General features: G+C 35.1%; 1 protein-coding gene across 3 annotated transcripts in view; it reads left to right on the top strand.

Moving 5' to 3' along the window:
• The window catches only part of BRINP3 (BMP/retinoic acid inducible neural specific 3), a 417297-nt gene that overhangs the window by 1489 nt on the left and 397323 nt on the right, over positions 1-18485 (top strand). The window contains exon 1 of one of the 3 annotated variants that reach the window (XM_049708201.1): positions 1049-1434. The exons of 1 other annotated variant lie outside the window; for it this stretch is intronic. The gene's annotated coding sequence lies outside the window, so the exon portion shown is untranslated. Of the gene's footprint in view, positions 1-1048; positions 1435-2389; positions 2825-18485 lie in introns of those variants that run through there. One more of the 3 variants, XM_004275848.1, reaches the window with a different exon arrangement.

Below are 18485 nucleotides of genomic sequence, written 5' to 3'. Positions count from 1 at the left end.
ACCCCAGTAATGCTTCTTGGCACACATTCCTGAGCCATTTGAAAGGTCAAATTTTATGTTTATCTAAGAGTAAGCTTAACACAGACCTTCTGACAATTGCAGGGTCTGGCAAAGTTCACTCTTTTCTGATCTTCAGAATGTTGTTCAGGTCACTATTTGTTCATTGTAAGCAATTACATGAATAGGGGGGACTTTTGTAAAGTGTATTTTTATGAGTTCAGCAGGATACTAAACACTAAAAGCCACTGTATGGTAACATGAGGAGTGTGAGTTTTGAGTGCACCATTTTTATTATTATTTTTTTTACAACATTCCAAATCACACATGAACACATTATTTTGGGTGTTGTATTTAAATTCAGGCATCACATTTGGGAGTAGGTTTCCGATTTTGTGAATTTAACGGGTGAACAGTTAGTTGGACACAGAGTGCTCATTTCAGAGGAAGAGAGCTATCAGAAGAAAGCACTGATTATCTTGGTACTAATCATTGAAATTCAGGAACAGACTTTATATGAAAAATTTAATTGCCTCAATCTTCACACTTGTTCAACCCCCAGACTCAATTTTAATAAGTATGTTAATATGTCAGTGTTTTTTTCTTTTATGAGCATTTTTATGAGATTAACTGACAGTTATGATTATCACTTCCCCTTTAAGTATAGGTGTGCTGAGAAACATTTAAATCTTAGCTTTTACTTCACACATTGACAAGGACACAGAATTTATTAATTGCCAAACCCAAATGTATCGGTCATCTCTAATGCATCCTGAGGTTTGGGGTTTTTTCTCTGTGAACCCCCCTCCCAACCCCTCCCCATAAGAACAAGTTGCTGGTTTCTACATTTCTGGTTATTGGGATGGATGGAGGTGAAAACCCATTGTTCAAGATTTTCTTTCTTTCCTTCTTTCTTTTCTTTCTTCCTTTTTCTCTCCCCCCACTCCGCCTTTTTTAAATTTCTCGGAAAGAACTATTTCTGTCGTCATTGATGGCTGACTCGACACCCTAAGTCATGCTTTTTTAAATTCAAAAGCCCTTTTAGCTTCCAGACAGAAAAGTACTCCAGCTGCGGCATCATCCATCCCCCATCTCGGGATTCAAGGGCTTTTCCCCCTTGGCTTCCACCGAGAGAACGGGGCTGCCTGTGGTCCGCACCACTGGGCTCCCCTCACCCGTCACTAGTTTCTACCTGGTCTCCTTCCCAGCCTGGTCGTCCTGACTGACAAGTGCCATCAGCGCCCGAGACTTCAGCTGAAGAAACGAGGGGCTTACCATAATTCACCAATTCAAACATCCTCTTTGGAGGACTGCTGCTTTTGCGCAGGAGTGGAGGGAGGGAAGGAAAAAAAAAAAAAAAAACCAACTTTCCGTGCAGTCAGATCTTTGCTTCTTAACCTAGTCTACTCCAGTAAGGCACAGACGTCAGGTACTTAGGTAAGTGCTTTTTTTTTTTTTTTTTCCTGTATCATAACCTGAAACTCAGGTTGGTGGAGGGGAGATGTGCATTGCACCGTCAAGGACGCTTTAACCGGGAGGGCGAGCAACAGGCGACTCTGCCTGGAGATTTGTCCGCAGCTCGTGGCAACGCCTAAGCCACCTGGGCGCCGGGAGCACGGAGGACAAGGTGCGCGGAGGACAAGGTGCCCTGTAGACCGGGCGGCCCGGGCTTGGCGCCGGGAATGGGGATGACCCTCACGGGTGGGGACCGTGCCCCGCGCCCCGCCCGCTCCGCCGGCGCAGGCTCGGCTCTAGGCCCCTGCGGCGAACGGGCGCCCGGCGTGGGCATTCGCAGCCCTGGAGCCGGGCGCGCGCCAGGGGGTTCATCCTTGCTTCACGCTCCATTTCCAGTCTTCCTCCCGCCGAATTTGAGCAAAACCTCTTTTCTGTGCTAGAGGCCAGATTTGGGAGCTCTAGAATCCCTCAGCAGCGCCCATCTGCGTTTGTATTTATTAATTATTATTATTATTTTTAATGAGCTGTACCTAGGACTAAGAAATGACGGCTCTCCAGCATGCCTGCTTCATAAAAAATGAGTCTCCATCCATCCGTTTAGTTGGGCTTAGAATAGCTGACTTCTCAGGCTCTGTGTGAAAGTGTTGCTGACCGTCACACCCTCCCTTCCTTCACCAACTCGCAGGAATCCGGAGGGTGGAGCGGTGGGGGAAAGAAAGAGTTGGATTTGAACTTGGAGCCAGAGGTTGGAATATAAGTGAAAAGCAAAGAGTAAGGGTTGTGAGTCTTTCAGCTTCTGTTATACCCACTTGCAAGTTAGCCTTTTCGGTTTCCGTCCCCCTTTCCTGGAGGCGGGGCGGGAGGTAGGAGGGTCCAGGCTGGGAGCGCTCCCCTCCGGCGTCCACCCGAGAGGGGGTGGTGCTTCTGGGCTGCTGGCGATGCTCGTTCTGCAGCCGAGCAGTGGCAGAGAGTTTAAGACTCCGATGGCTGTTCTACTAGTCTCCAATAGTTGAGCCACAGTCCCTTTTACTTTGCACCAGGTCAGAAACGTAATCAGCCCTTTAGAGCAGGGACCACCTTCTGATGGGAATCCGACTGGGAAACGCTGGGGAGGCTCTACCCTCGAAGATAAGATGCATGTTTCCGGCTGTGTGAGATACCAACCCGAGGCTTGAAACGAGGAAGAGGTGACTGGGGTTGCTAAATAACCCTCCTATTGCTTACAAGTAGTCTAGCCTGTCAAATAGATGTAAGCAAAGAAGAAAGCACTAGGGTATAAAACTGTCACAGCAGCTTCGAAGACGGATGATTCAGATTTGGGGTACTTTTTCTTTTGCGAGCTGTTTAGATTTGTCATCATGCAGTTAAGCAGGTAAGGACTGAATGTCTGTATTTTATTGACAATGATATAACCTGTGTTTGACCCCTCCCGTGGCAATTTTTCCCTGTTTGAAGCGATGGAATACATGTATTTTCAAATGGGTCTGATATGATGCATAACTTCTTGATATTTGCATTCAAGAACCATTTAAATCCACTTAAATGTTTAACATGCATTCACTTGAATGTTCAAGGTACATTTATTTAAATTTTTAACAATGTTACAAAAATCATAAACTGGGCCAAGGTGAGAGGAAGAAATGGGAAGGGTAGAAGTTAGAGGAAGGAATGTAGAACCCTAATGAAGGATGTAAGCTAGTAGTTGCAGAAATGCCTTAAAACTGCTTCTTGTTAAGGTCATAGACCTGAATATATAAAGGAGAATTGGAGAACTATTAAGGGCGTCTTCAACTAGCAATTTAATTCTGACTACTTGAGAGAAATGTTTTGTGGGTATTTTCATGTAATTTTCTCAATATCAAAAAAAAAAAAAAATCCTTGGGGTAAAGGTGGGTTGAGTTGTCAAATAGGATGAGAAAAGAGCTTGCCCTAAAGCAGTGTTATGTATGACCCCAGTATAGAAATCTTTGGGCTTAGGAAACCAGTTGGAAACTGAAAAATAAAATATAAACACATTTTTTAAATTATGGAAAATCTCCCATAAATAAAGCTTTTTAAAATTCCAGGTTCTGGAGATGTATAATGTTACTAGCCAATAGATTTCTTCCACTATCAGACGTAACAACCCCCAAAAATCTCAATTAAAATGAAAACCACAATTTGAATAAGTTATGTTGTTATTATTGATATTGTTTTGCTTACATGTTGAAGGAGTCTGGAGTCCCCACACAGTGAAGCAAAAAATTTCGATAAGCTATAATCCTAAAACTATTTCATTTATTTCTAACAGTTTTTCTTTTCTAAGAAATTGTATTCTTTAAGATTTTTCTCTGGAAATAATTTTAGTACTTACATTTATTGATATAGATCCCTGATCAATAATTTTTCTGCTTGTAAGGCTCACTGATAACATCTTGAAGAAATATGAAAGATAATTGTGACTTTGGGTCATAAAATTGCAAAGTTATGGTGCTTTTCTTAGTTTGATGCAAGAGGTAGTTTTTACTCCACTGGAAAAAGTAATTTGTCAATGAATTCCAATTCCTGAATTCTTTTGCATTTTACCCTCTGGAGTTCTACTGCAGTGAATATACCATTATTATACATTGTATTACATATGTATGCCCACTTTTGGGTGAGTGAAAAAGGTATTTATTTTAAATTACATTGCTTTAATAGTGTTTTTAAATGAAGTAGACATGATACCATATGATTGATTTCATTTATCATTTAATCAGATAATATGTCATTCCAGCTTCTCATGAGATATTTTCTCTTAATAACCTCAACATTGTAATGAAAATGTACATTTTTTATAAAATACAGTACATTTTGGTTTTCTTCATGCAGAATGATTGATATATGATAATCAAGTAAATCAAACCTAAGTAGGAAGAAACCATTGGAACTCTAAGAGTGTGTGTGTGCATGTGTGTGTGTATCATATACATACATGCATATATGAAATTAGCCTTACTCCTAGATTTGTGTGTTTTTTAAATAAAGATGGAATTTCTTTTCTGAATAGTGCCTTTGTGTGTTTCTCTCTACAAGTGCAAAGAACTCAACTGATAGGACTTCAAAACTTTGATGCTCTGTTATCAGCCTATGCTTCAGTTTCCTGTATTACCTGTTATTTTGACTTTTTTCATATTATCTCCAAAAAGAGTAGTTACTGAGTAGAGTGTCTAAAATTTTAATAATTTAGAAAATTAGATATTAGTATTAGAAGTTCAAAGTTCAGATGCAAAGACAAATGTAACGCCCGTCCGTGGCAAGTTTAGCACAAATCTATCTTTTATTAAAAAATATCCCAAAGGTGTTTGTATGTTATGATTATGACTTATGATTAATGAGGTCCTCTTCTAAGATTCTTAACAGTTTTCTTTTTACCTCTTAGTATTGGGTTATTGTGAAAAGTAGAGAGAGATGGATCTAAGAACCCTTCCTCAATTTTATTTCTAGTTCCATCTCACTAATGCGATACTAGTAAGGTGTCTTGAGTACTCCTTCCAGCCCTCATCTCTCACATGGTTGAAAACACCATCTACTTCATAGTGTTTTTGCAGAAAACATGATAGAAGAGATGAGGATGCTTTAAAATTACAAACGTTATGAAAACAAAATGTATTTTGAAAAAGATACCATGTATGTTTGATTTTTTTGTTTGGTTTCTGGATAAAATTCTTTTTCCATGCAAGAAGTAATGTTGACTCAACTGAAAAAAAATTTAGCACCAAATATTCTTGGTCTATGTTTTTATGGTGTCTAATGAGTTTACATAGCATCTCTTTTGTTTTGATATTGTGTAGCTAAAAAACAAAAAACACAAGCTTAAAGAGTACACTCCTTAAGGCACATTAGTTCTTATTTACATCGTATTTACCTTGGCTTTAATGAAGTTCTCGGAGAAGAGTCACTTTTACAAAAATAGTTGCTCTTGACTGACTTTTCAGCGTCATTTAGTGAAAGTCTGATTTCTTAGCAGATTTATATTAACTTGTTGATCTCTGTCAGTTTAATTGAAAACAAGATCGAAATATTCTCATATAACAACTTTCATAATGAAGAAACTCGAGAAAAGCCAGACTTGTAATTTCTGACATTATCAACTCATATTCAGCTTACCAGGATTAATTAGGTGACATCTAGCATTGTTGGTGTTTTAATTTAGCAGCTACATGGATAATTTCATTTAGACATTTAGTAGTGTAACTCTGACCAGTTTTTCCATGCACTGCTATTCGGTTTTATGATTTTAATATTTACAATTCATGAGTTCTAAAGGAGAACAAAAGAAAAGAAATTGTGTTTAATATTATTGATTGCTAATGGATGATCTTGATTCTTAAAAGAAGGAAATAGTATTAAGATGTTTATTCTATTCTATAAAAGAGTAAAAGATTCTCTGAAGATGAAATTTAATCATGAACACTAATGGCCCTTTTGCTGAAAATATATCTAGAAGTCCTGGCCTAGCTCCCCTTTTTTTTTTTTTCTTTTTAGCGATATCAAATAGCCACTCAAACCATTTTACACTGGTCATCAAATATCCCCATCAATAACATTTTAAGACTTTTATTGTTATCATTTCAAGGCATATTTGATGGGTTATTAAGAATATTTATATCCAATTAGTTATTTGCAGACCTATCCAGTTACAAAATCTCCATAGATAATTATTTCATAAGCTATGAATTAGCTCTTCTATACTTATGGTTTGAAATAAAGTATTCATGCAAACAGTTCTGGGATATTTCTCAATTTCATATTCAAAGTAACAAATCATGAATAACTAATAGATGCTCTAATTGAAATAAACACAGTTATTTTCTAACCAGTTTTGCATTTCCCCCAAGATTAAAAGATATAACTAATATACTTTTAATGAGCTGATTGAATTACTACATATTTTATCATGACATAAATAGTTGTGTTAATTTTGTAACTGTTTATTTTTAACCAGGAAAGCATAAATTCAGATGTGGAAAAATGACATGCAATATAATAAATTAGGAAATCTTAAAGAGTCTTATTCTTCTATATTCATTGCTATTTCTTACACACAATTCATAATTTCTCAGATTTTTTATTTTTTAAGTTTAGAGTTAAAAATGGTATGTATCTCAGTGTAAACTATATTTATAATTATTTCTTTAGGAGCATTTGTATTAATGCGTAAACCCTAATTTACTCAGATGTGGATACCTCTAAAAGCACCCAAGGCATAGCAAATTTCTTTTAATAGCTGATAAAGGAGCTACCATGTTATAGTTCCAGCAAATTAAATCTATAAAATACACATTTATTGATTAAATTAATAAATATGTTAACATTACATTCGAACGTATTGTAGCTCTCTGCTATATAAGAATTATTGTCTCATAATGGTGTGTTTCATTTAAATTCCATTATAGATTTATTGTGAAAGAATACTTACAGATAGACTTATTCTTCCTGATTTCTGCAGATATCAGACAACCTCATCAGGATTGAGCTGTTTTTTATGAACTTTTCTGGAGTTTTGCATTTTGTTAATTTTAAAAGCTATCTCTAGAATACTGCACTATTAAAAAGCAATCTAGCCTTGGGAAGACCAGAATTGAGTAAGCATGCATTTAGCTTTTCAGTGTCAAACAGTGGCTGTATATAAACACACTGCTACTTTACAGATTCGTTTAACACTCTCACAACTGAAAACTATAATCTTTTAAACATTTCAGATGATGTCCACAAATATAAGCCAGTTTGGGCAAGTGATTAAGTCAAATCAAGGAGTAAATTTAGCATGGGTTCACTCAAGTATCATAATACAAAATCACATATGTTTATGCAGGTTGTTAATCATGTGTTCTTTGTAATATCTTTGATATGCATGCACTTTTAAGATGCAAGTATTTGTAACTGTTTTAATACTGTGTACAGAAGCTCCTTCTGTTTAGCTAAAGTAAATATAGAACAAAAGTTAATTCAATCGCAAAATTCCTGGGGTAGACAATACAGTTGTGGCTTTCCTGTCTTTAGTGTGGCAGTATTTCTAATGGTTTGAAAAATCAGCCCCATAAATGTATGTACAGAGATGGTGGAACAGTCCTTTTCAGACGTGAACACCTCAAATAGTGATTAACAAAATCTAAATATTTAGAAGAAAATCATTAAAAGTTGAATAAATCACACAATAAAGTAAACAAATGATCCTTTAAGATAATTAACCCATACTTTTCTCAAAATGTTCTTATATAACAGCAAATATATTAATATACAGACCAAGTTTAGCTTACTCAAAACATTTAAATTGAGTGGCTTTACTTGAATTTATAATGAGAATTTCTGATTATTCATTCAGACCTGTCACCAATATACAAAGTTTCAATACATTATATACATGTGAAAAGTAATATTTCCAAGATTATACTATCAAATAATGTGGAAGAAGACTAAAGTTTCCAAAATTGAATAATCTAGAAAAAAAATGAATTGCAAGTGATCAATGAACAACAGCAACAAACTAGAAAGTATATTTTCTGTTCCTTATTACTAATTTCACTCCAAACGAAGTTTTTTTTTTTTTTTTTTTGCGGTACGCGGGCCTCTCACTGTTGTGGCCTCTCCCGCTGCGGAGCACAGGCTCCGGACACTCAGGCTCAGCGGCCATGGCTCACGGGCCTAGCCGCTCCGCGGCATGTGGGATTTTCCCGGACCGGGGCACGAACCCGTATCCCCTGCATTGGCAGGCGGACTCTCAACCACTGTGCCACCAGGGAAGCCCCCAAATGAAGTTTTTAAACACCTTGTTAATTTGAATTCAAAACCTGTCTTGAGTAAGCGATTATGATAGCATGTGAGTTTTTTGGATTTGTAAGAGATACTCTTTCCTACTTACTGAAAGTTTCACAGTCACTTAAAAAATAGCACTTTCATTTTTTGAAATGTGAACTAAGAGAAATGAATCCAGTCTTCACTGTGAATTGAAACTTAAAGTTCATAGCTAAGAAAAAGGCAATCCCAAGCAATTTCTTAAGAAGCACAAAATTATTCTTGAACCTTTTTTTTTGACTAAAGTACTTGTTTTCAGCATCTTCTCACCTTTGAGTGCAGACAGATTCTAGACTTACACCGCTCCTCCCCAACACACACACATTTTTGTAACACTTCTCTCCTTATTTGAGAACTTGTAGATCAAGGACATATTATTGACATTTTAAATGTATAGCTATCTTTATATTTCAGCTAAAAAGATAACACTAATTATGTTTGAACTGTGTGGAGAAAAATAACTTGGAGCATCCATGTTTCCTCTTAGGAGTGAACTCTAGCAGGTTTTCATGTGTCTCTTCCATCCATCCATGAAATGTGGACATTTTAACACATCTCTTATTTAACCAATCTAAAAGATGAAACAACAAATTACAACCATACGAAGACAGGCCAGAATGAATATAAAAGATCACTCATGTCATTATAACTTTGTAAATCTATCCTTAACAGCTTCTCTTTAAGGAGATCAATTTGGATTTAGAGTAAGACCCAACAACTCCAATATAAACTGCTGTGATTAACTATTAAAAATATTTCTTTCTCATCAATAATATTGAATCAGTAAGGTAAACAAAAGTTTAATCTAGCTTCACATGATTCTTTCATGACAAAAGTGATAACAATTTGATATGCTTTACTGTCTTTTGGATATAGATTTGCAAAGTTCTAAGCTGAAGATAACTTATTTGCTCAGCATTTGAAATTGGACAATTATTAACTGATTATTAAAAGTTTATCTATTACCAAATTTTGGTCTCAGATAAGTCCTGCAATATTGATTTCTATGATTATTATTTAGAAAGTATTGCCTGACCAGTTCAGACAATATGATTTTAAAAATTACCACTATTACACTAGTATGTACATGATATGCTGGGTATTAGCTAATACTCAACAGTTTCTGTGTCAGATATAGTAAGGCCCCATTTATTTTTCCCTATAATATCCTTCAAAATCTGGCTGGCTCTTTTTATATAAAAACTCTCTTCAATAATACAGATTTTTTAAAAAATAAGTTTACTTTACTTTACTTTTGAAACTTAGTATCTTAAATTCTTTATATCTCCCTGAATTTGGAGTCAGTTTGAGCTATTTTAAAAGTTAAAGTAATATATTGACAAGAGTGGTCCTTGAAAATACCAAATGCTTTCAAAATTCCACGTTGGGGAATTATGGGGAAAGCAGGTGTTCACTGTTAGAAAAGAGTTTAGTTACACAAGGTAGAATATATTGCCAATACCAGGCACTGTAAGGGTAGCTACCATATGCAAATATGGGCCATCCCAGCATCTTTGGCAACTGGGTAAGCTGTGCAAAAGTCCATTGCTGAAGACTCATTCTACAGTTAGAAATACCCAGAGTTCTGACACTCTTTGTTAGCTGGTGGTCCAGAAGAAATTGGAAAACAGCAGACAGATTTAACTACTTGCTGCTAGATTGGTTTGCTTGTTGTAGATCATGTCTTTTTGTTACTTTTGGTTCTTTTTCAAGAAATATTTATTGGATTTCTGATCAATGGTGTGTGCTAGGGTAAAGCTTGGGAATATAACAATGAAAAGATACAATTGCACTTAAGAGGCTTATGGGGTTTTTTGCTATTTGAAGTACACTTTGATTTAATTAATCCACTCAGGCAAATTTAATGCTTGGTCACTCATTTTATTTTCACACATGTCCAATTTTGATATTGTGCATATAATTCTCTTTAAGAGAAGAGGAGGGCTGTCAAATTCCTCAGTATATAGATAGGTCAGTAAAGAAAGTATTTTCTATCTAGAGAGTTAAAGGATGACTATTAAGAGAAATGGAGGAACCAGGACGGTTCTGCTAATAACGTCATAATAATTCTCAGAGTGATGATTTAGTTGACATCTGATTGTGTGGTGATTTTGTTTGTTTGCTTCAATGTTAGCTTTTTTCAATGGAAACATTTTTAATGGGTTATGCCTTTTGATTTTTAGGAATTAAAATTAATAAAAAATCATATTAACATTACAAAAATGCACTTTATTAATTTAATTTTCTTATTCTATCATGTATTTATTGAGGGCCTTCCGTGCACCAGGTACTTTTGTTGGTGGTACAGGTGCATTAGTGAATCAAACAACACAAATCCTTGCCTATTGTTGCTTATACTGGAATTCATTATTACAGGAATTTCAGGAATTATTGCATTATAACAGGAATTATTATCCTGTAAGTTGAATGATCCCTGTAACCAGAATTAGAAGATAGGTTAGGAGTCCACTGACAATGTTTATAACCCACACTCCTAGGCTGAAAAGTTTGAATATTTTCATTTCCTTGCAAATGGATAAAAAGAAACTGAGATTATTATTTTGAAATTTTAGAAGTTTTCCCTATGGCCTAAATAATCAGGATCTTTAAAAAACACTTTTTAATAATTTTACGAAACTTTCTTTGAAACTTTCTTAAATGTACTCTTTTGTGTATGTGTGTGTGTGTGTGTGTGTGTGTGTGTGACTTCAGAAGATACACTTCTATTTGTGTTTCTCTAACTAAATTGTTTTTCTAATTAAAAAGCTTATTTCACCTTCTAGGCCTGGTTAACTCCAAAACAAGTTTTAGTCCCCTTATAGATCAAGAGATTGATTTATTGTCCTTTTGGACACCAAACTTCAAGTTTTCTGAATTTTATCCCAGTATTATGTCTTAGTCTTGGAATATATTAGTGAGCCTTTATTTACAGTAGTTCAGATGCCTTTGCTGAGCAGCAAGTTAGTATTGTACTTTCAATTTTTACTCAGGATCACTATAAATATTTTTTAAAAAAGCATTTCTAAAGCTTTGCAAAACTGTAACTGCTGACGTTGTCCATAAAGGCAGGGGCAAAAGGTTTATTATCTTTGCATCTACATGGATTTGCACATAGTATGTTTTTTCAATTAACTTTTTCCTCAAATTCTCTTTAAATTTACATTTATGTGACAGAATTCTTTTTACTGACAAGAGATATTTTATTCTCCTCACAAACTAGAATGCTTTTTATTATTGGATCATGCCAGAAAAAGCAGAATCATATTGCCAGTTATAGTAACCATATTAAATCCAGATGTCTGTTACCATTATTTCCACTCCACTCCTGTACATTGATTATTTTAATCTTTATTTTAGGCTGTCTTCTGTTCCTCTGTTTTGGTAGTCAAAGATACTAGTTATAATAAGGTTTCTGAAGCAGTCCTCGTATTTTGCTTTAAAATGAGATTTTATAATCTAAATATACTATTCTAAACATCCTGCCTCCAAACTTTGTTCTTTAGTCTGTGGTCACTTTCCTTTTGAATTAAAATTGAGTACAATCTGAATCTTACCAAGATTTTTTTAATATAATCACTTATGTTGAAACACCAAGATATTTTATATTTAAAATGTAAAGATAACCCAGGTTACTCTTGAACTTTGGGCTTTTAAGAATAATTTCTCCTATGTTCTGGACAGAATTAAAGAATGGAACTCACTTTCTCTTCATTTTTTCTAATCAGTTCTATCATTAGGTAGTAGCATTTAACTTCCTCTTTATTGGTAGGACAAGATTGTATTGACAGGATCAAGCAGGAGATTAGTTCCCTCTGCAGTATAACCTCCTCAGAGGAATACAAACCCTCATTAAGATGGAAAACACTTAAAGCTGTAATTCAGAGGCACTGTATTGCCTGATCAGCTAAATAAAATAAATAACGACAAGGACCCTCTGGAATACAGGTTTAGGAGAGTTAAATGACTAAAAAGTTTCACTTCTAAGGCCAGTATTACAGTGTGATTTAAAACAAGGAAGCCCATTTTTTTTTAAGAATAAGAAAGGTGAAAAAGTACAATAATAATGCATTACTAACATACTAAATAATGAAAATCTCTTATAATCAGACTTAATAAGCAGCTCATAAGGTTAAAAAAATAAAATAAAATAAAGAGGAATTCAAGTCGGTGCATGTTCCAAAACCTTACAATCAATGCGCATGACAGAGTTTTAAGCATTAGAGGCCAAAGGGATTACTATGCCAGCTGATCCTTCATCATCTGGTCATAAACAAAGGTGTTTAAGAGGATAATAGTAGTATATTGTAAAATTTAGAAGACTAATGAATGGAAATCCATCTGCAGTTATTTAAATAATTTTCAAACCACCATATTGAAAAGAATTTAAGGTAGTTGTTAACCCACCCAAACGTTTGTTTTTCAAATTCAAAAGGAATTGCTAATTCATATGAATGCATTCCATTCTTTCTGTAGCTGTAGTCTCTGAATGGGTAACCTCAGGTTTCTGCGATGCCTGGAGTTGAAAGGGTTTTTTTTTTTTTTTTTTTTTTTTTTTTACTTTAGGGATTAGCGTTACTTTTAGCTTTTTATAAATTAGTTTTACTTTCTTAAGGGAAAAATGAAAGAATTATCAATTCATAAGGAAAAGAAAAACTTAGTTTTTGGTTTAATTCCTAGATAGACTTAGTGATAAATTGCGTAGCTAAAAGTCAGAATGATTTTATTCCCATTTCAACATATTACTGTTTATTTGAACAGATGCACAAAGGTAAAGCAATCACTTCTCTATACCCCTGGTGAAATATAGAAAAAAGAGTGGCAAAATCCTACCTATTTATATGGAATATGGTACACATTATGTAAAACATGCAAAATCTTATACCTTGATGAATATCTTGACATCTTTACATAATAAAATGCCAAATTCTACTCCATTAGGCTATTTAAAAATTCAATACCTTTAAATAAACAATGTCTAGATTATGGAAGAGCAATTTTAGGTCATTTGAAATCTAAAAGTAAAGATCATAACTAGAATTTAATTAAAGCCATAAATTAATACATCATTACTAAAGTGAGGATGTAAATCATTGAATAATGGAACTCTCATTCTTTTATTATATTTGGCTATATACTATATGTAGGTCATGAACATTCAAAGATGAAAATCCATATGCACATGCATATAAGAAGATGATGCATTATATTATCCATATGTGTTTGAATAAGCTTTTCAAACTGAATACTTGAGTTTAACTGGTGCTCTTAAAAAGCTATACCTTTAAAATTATTTTTGCTATATCCAGGGATCTTCCTTGCCAAAAGTTACTATAAAATATAACATCTATGTATATTTTTAGCAGTAGTCCTGAGTTTTCACACTATTGTTCTTTAAAATAATCTTATTAGAAATGATCCTCATATTCTTGTCATTATTTGGCATGTTTGGGAACATAAGAAAACTGACCTTATATAAAAATTTATGATTACATTTCAACAGAATATTAAAGTCATCTCATTCCACTGAAATGTTATTATTTCTCCCACTGTGAGATACCAATTCTGTTTTATGTATGTGGGATAGTATTTTTTTCTTTTAGTAAAACTATAAAGCAATTTATAACAAGATCGAGTAATCAAGCCTATTGAATTAATCTTACAGTATCTCTGAACAGCAGATAGGTAAATTAAATCAGTCTGATCGTGAGTATACTTTTTAGCCCAATAAATAACACACACAAGCTGAAAACCTTAGTTTTCTGATTTTTTTAGTTTATGGTACATGTCTCAAAAGATATTAAACTGAATCACATTTAGTTGATTAGGATATAATCTTTATTGAAAACATTAAATTATATGGAGCAGATATGCTTTGAAAACCCATAATATGAAAACCTATATGATGAAAACTCATAATATGTAGTTACTCAGATCCCTTGCTTATAATAGCCTGAGACAAAATTATCCCATTTTAATTTTATTTTCTATTTTTATTATTTATATTGTCCATTTAAAATTTTTATTTTGTTCAAAAGCATTTCAGTAAGTGACAACAAAAATCCTAATAAATAACCTTCAATATGCAATTAGTTCTAATTAGGCTGTAGTGTGGTGTAACAAGGAGAGCTTGGTTTTCAGTTTGACTTCAAGAGAAATGCCATTTAAAGCTTGCTCTGCTGCATGTTTATTCACCTTGAACCTCAGTCATCTAAATAAGCAAATGGTGATAATAATATATACCACACTGTGCAGCTTGGGGGTAAAATAAGGAAATATTGGTAAAATGCTTGGCATATCAAATGAACTCAATAAATGTTTATTTTGTTGTGAAGGAAATAAGTATAGCATGTCATTTTCATCATCACTGTCTTCCCCCCCCCCCTCCACCCTGACCCGATAGGGTTTGGAGGGGCTTCAGATAAAGTTATCCCTAGAATATGACCTTCCAAAGCGGAAGGGGCAAGCCATTCAACTGCTGTTTCTATATTATTATTCTTTAAATTCAACAGTTGCAACACTATGTAAGACACTGTACTTGTTAACGAGAAGAGGATTTGTGTTTGACTTTCGCCGTGAACTCTCATTCATTTTGTCTATCTTCTGAAACCATGAATAATGGAACATAAATGAAAAGATTCCTAGTTGTCCACAATTGTGTGTGAGGTCATGATACCTTATATTTTTACCTAAAGCTAGTACAGTAATTAATAACGATGCTTTCATATCCTTGTTCTTAACAATTTTTGAAGGTTAAGAATGCTTTGCTTTGATACTACTTGAACATGTCATTTATGATTATGATTTGGACACAGAAACCATGACCTCAGAACTCCATTTCTCTCTTTTCTCAGCTATCAAAGCCTTTGCCATCCTGAAGCATAGCTCAGATGCAAACTCCTTCGTAAAACGTTCTTTTTTATTTCCACATCGAAGAAGTTTTCTTAATCTTGCCATCCATATCACATTAATTACACCTCAATTTAGTACTTAATTAATCATCATTTATTCATTCACTCAGACAATACTTATTAAGCAACTTTATTTCAGGCACTTTGCTAACTGTCCTCAGCTGTCATTAAAATAGGGATGATTATTGTCCTCCTAAAACAAAGTTTATTTGGAGGCAGGGGAGGTATGCAGGCAAATAGATAAAATACACATATAAATATGCAGTGTAAATGTGCTATAATAGAGGAAGTAATGGCTTCGTAAACTATGACCAGTCAACCTGAAAGGGTCACAGAGGCTTTGTGGAGGAAGTCACAACCAAGGCTGAAGTTCAAAGATAGGGTAGGGTTGGGCAGGTGAAGGGATCCAAGTAGAAATCAGGTTCAGGTGCAGTAAACTGCATAAGCAAAGATGCTGAGGATAGGGAGAAAGTGAGGTAAGTTTGTGGAATACAACTGTGACTGAAACAGAGTTGATGTTTAGTTGATAATGGTGCTGGCATACACACGGCGGGGCATATGGATGAGTTAAGCAAGGGAAGACAATTTTATAAATTTTCTTAGAGTTTGGATGTTATCCAGAGGGCAAAAGCATAATTATATAAGTGGGGTAAAACTGTTGTACGTTCACATTTATCTTTTTTAGTAAGATAACTTTTGCAGTTAAAAGAAGAGATTGGAGAGAGTCACAGGGGTGTAGGATGACCAATTATGAAGCTATTGCAGTAATTCAGTGAAGAGGCAACCGTGAGACTGTTGGGGGTACAGAATGACCCAGCTAAGTAAAGTGGGTATGGAAGAAAGTGATAGATTTGATTCATAGTGTTACATGAAGGGGGGGACCCCTTCAGGGCCCAAGAATGGGCTCTTGTCTAACACTCGGAAATGAATTCTCCGAGGAGGCACACATGCTGACAAAGCAAGAGACTTGATTGGGAAGCGGCGTCCTGGCGGAAAGCCGGAGGATAAGGCAACCCAGGAGGACTGCTCTGCCACGTGGCTCTCGGGTTTTATGGTGGTGGGGTTAGTTTCCGGGTTGTCTCTGGCCAATCCTTCTGATTCAGGGTCTTTCTGGGTGGCGCGCGCATCTCTCAGCCGAGAGGGATTTCAGCGCAAAGGATCCTGGGAGCTTGGAAGGACACATCGTCTCCTCCCTCTGTTTAGCCCCGCCAGAGAATTCTTCCAGGTTAGTGTTATCAGACATACTGTGGGGTGGCGTGTCCTCCCTCCTTTCAGCCCCTCCTGAATTCTCCCAGTTAGTTTTCAGCGGCGCACTGGGACCTCCTGTTGCAACACAGCTCAGACCAGCGGTTATCAGCGTGCCTAGCGGAGGCTGGCGGTTTCGGTCCATGGTTCCCTCACAACAGGAGGAAGAACGCCTAGAATTTGGAATTTGGAAGGCAGAGGAAAGTAGGATTTGGGCTTAAAGACTTGAGTGGATGGGGCTTCCCTGGTGGCGCAGTGGTTGAGAGTCCGCCTGCCGATGCAGGGGACACGGGTTCGTGCCCTGGTCTGGGAGGAGCCCACATGCCGCGGAGCGGCTGGGCCCGTGAGCCATGGCCGCTGAGCCTGCGCGTCCGGAGCCTGTGCTCCGCAACGGGAGAGGCCACAACAGTGAGAGGCCCGCGTACCGCAAAAAAAAAAAAGAAAAAAAAAGAAAAGATTTGAGTGAATGGAAGTATCTATCATTTTTATCATTTTTAAGATAAGGGACCAGAAAAAGAAACAAATGGAAGAATGTTGATTTTCAGTTGACGGGGGTATTGGTTTTTGACAGAGGGGACCATAGGCAGTGGGTCCCACCTTACACACGGCCTTCCTCAGTTAATTCTAAATTTCTGAGGACAGAAGTGGTATTTTTAGTGATACCTGTGGTTTACCTCCATCTCAAAACATATCAGAGTATTTTGCACATTGTAAATGATAAATAAGATTTACTCTTTTATGCTTGTTTTCTATATTAAATAGGAATATAAACAATGAATAACTGTGGAAAAACTATTAAGAATTTACAGTTAAAATATGTTTTAACTTTTCCATCATTCATTCACTTATACAATGTTATATTTAAGTTATTTACTGCAGAGCTAGCATTTATTTCAATACATAATAAAATAATTACCATATATTATGTAATATAATACAATAATATATTTTATATTTGAATAGAATTTGGGACCATTTTATACAGATATACTTATTTTATAATAATAAAATGATTCTAAAATTTATACTTAGTAGAATAATATATTACATTTAATTACTTGGAAGAATGTGGCTTTTAAATGAATACAGTCACTTTGGGAATTGGGGACTTTATTTTGAAGATTGAAAGTTTTATATTTACACATTTTAGTATTAGTGATTATGAATGTTAAGGAGCTATTTTATAGAGAAATGCAGTAGTTGCTCAAATCGAGAAATTTAGAGAATGGGTATATGACCTTGGCAAATCAGTCAGTTTTCCTTAGATTTTGTTCTAAGGGATTGAGAGAGAGAGAGAGAGAGAAAGAGATACTGACTAGAATATGTGGTAACATATAAACAATTGGTGAATCTAGTTGAAGGATTTATGTGTGTACTGTACTAGTCTCTTAGCTCTTCTGTGGGTTTTACATTTTTCAAAATAAAAAAAAATATATTTGACACAATTACTTATGAAACTTCTTTGCATTTGCAAGGTCCCAAGTGGATTTTATTCCCTAAGAAAATACTTTAGATATGTTAGCAATAAAAATCAGTCCAAATGCAGACATAAAAGAAGAAATCATACAGCATGCAATGTTAATTATTTAACGAATAGGAATCATTAGCATTGAAATACCAACTAGATATTGGATAATGAAATAATGTGGTCTAAATGATGAGCCTCAATGATGTTACACACAATTCTAAAGGATATATCAGTGATGCTTAGTCTTCTTTTTACCTTTATAGTTTCAGGTATACTAGAAATTCAGTTTCAATATGATAGGACATATTTTATTTTATAAATTTCAGTAGTTTATGAATTTCAAATACACACAGTATGTCAGTATTTTAGATAAAAGTAGTGCACTACCAGCCTGGAATAGGATTACAGAGAGCTAGTGAGGAAGAATAATTATATACTAGAATATATATGTATTATAATATTATGTGTATTTATGATGTATTTTATGTATTAGTGTATATTACTATATATGTAACATCTTCTTGGTGTGTTTTCTTCTGTACAGATTCTCAAGGCCATTGGGTATTTGCAAGTAATAATGTTGTGTGAGTTGATAA

Source organism: Orcinus orca, chromosome 1 (assembly GCF_937001465.1).
Source record: "Orcinus orca chromosome 1, mOrcOrc1.1, whole genome shotgun sequence".
NCBI lineage: Eukaryota > Metazoa > Chordata > Mammalia > Artiodactyla > Delphinidae > Orcinus > Orcinus orca.
The sequence above is the reverse complement of the archived record's forward strand: the minus strand, read 5'-3'. Positions and strand labels throughout refer to the sequence as shown.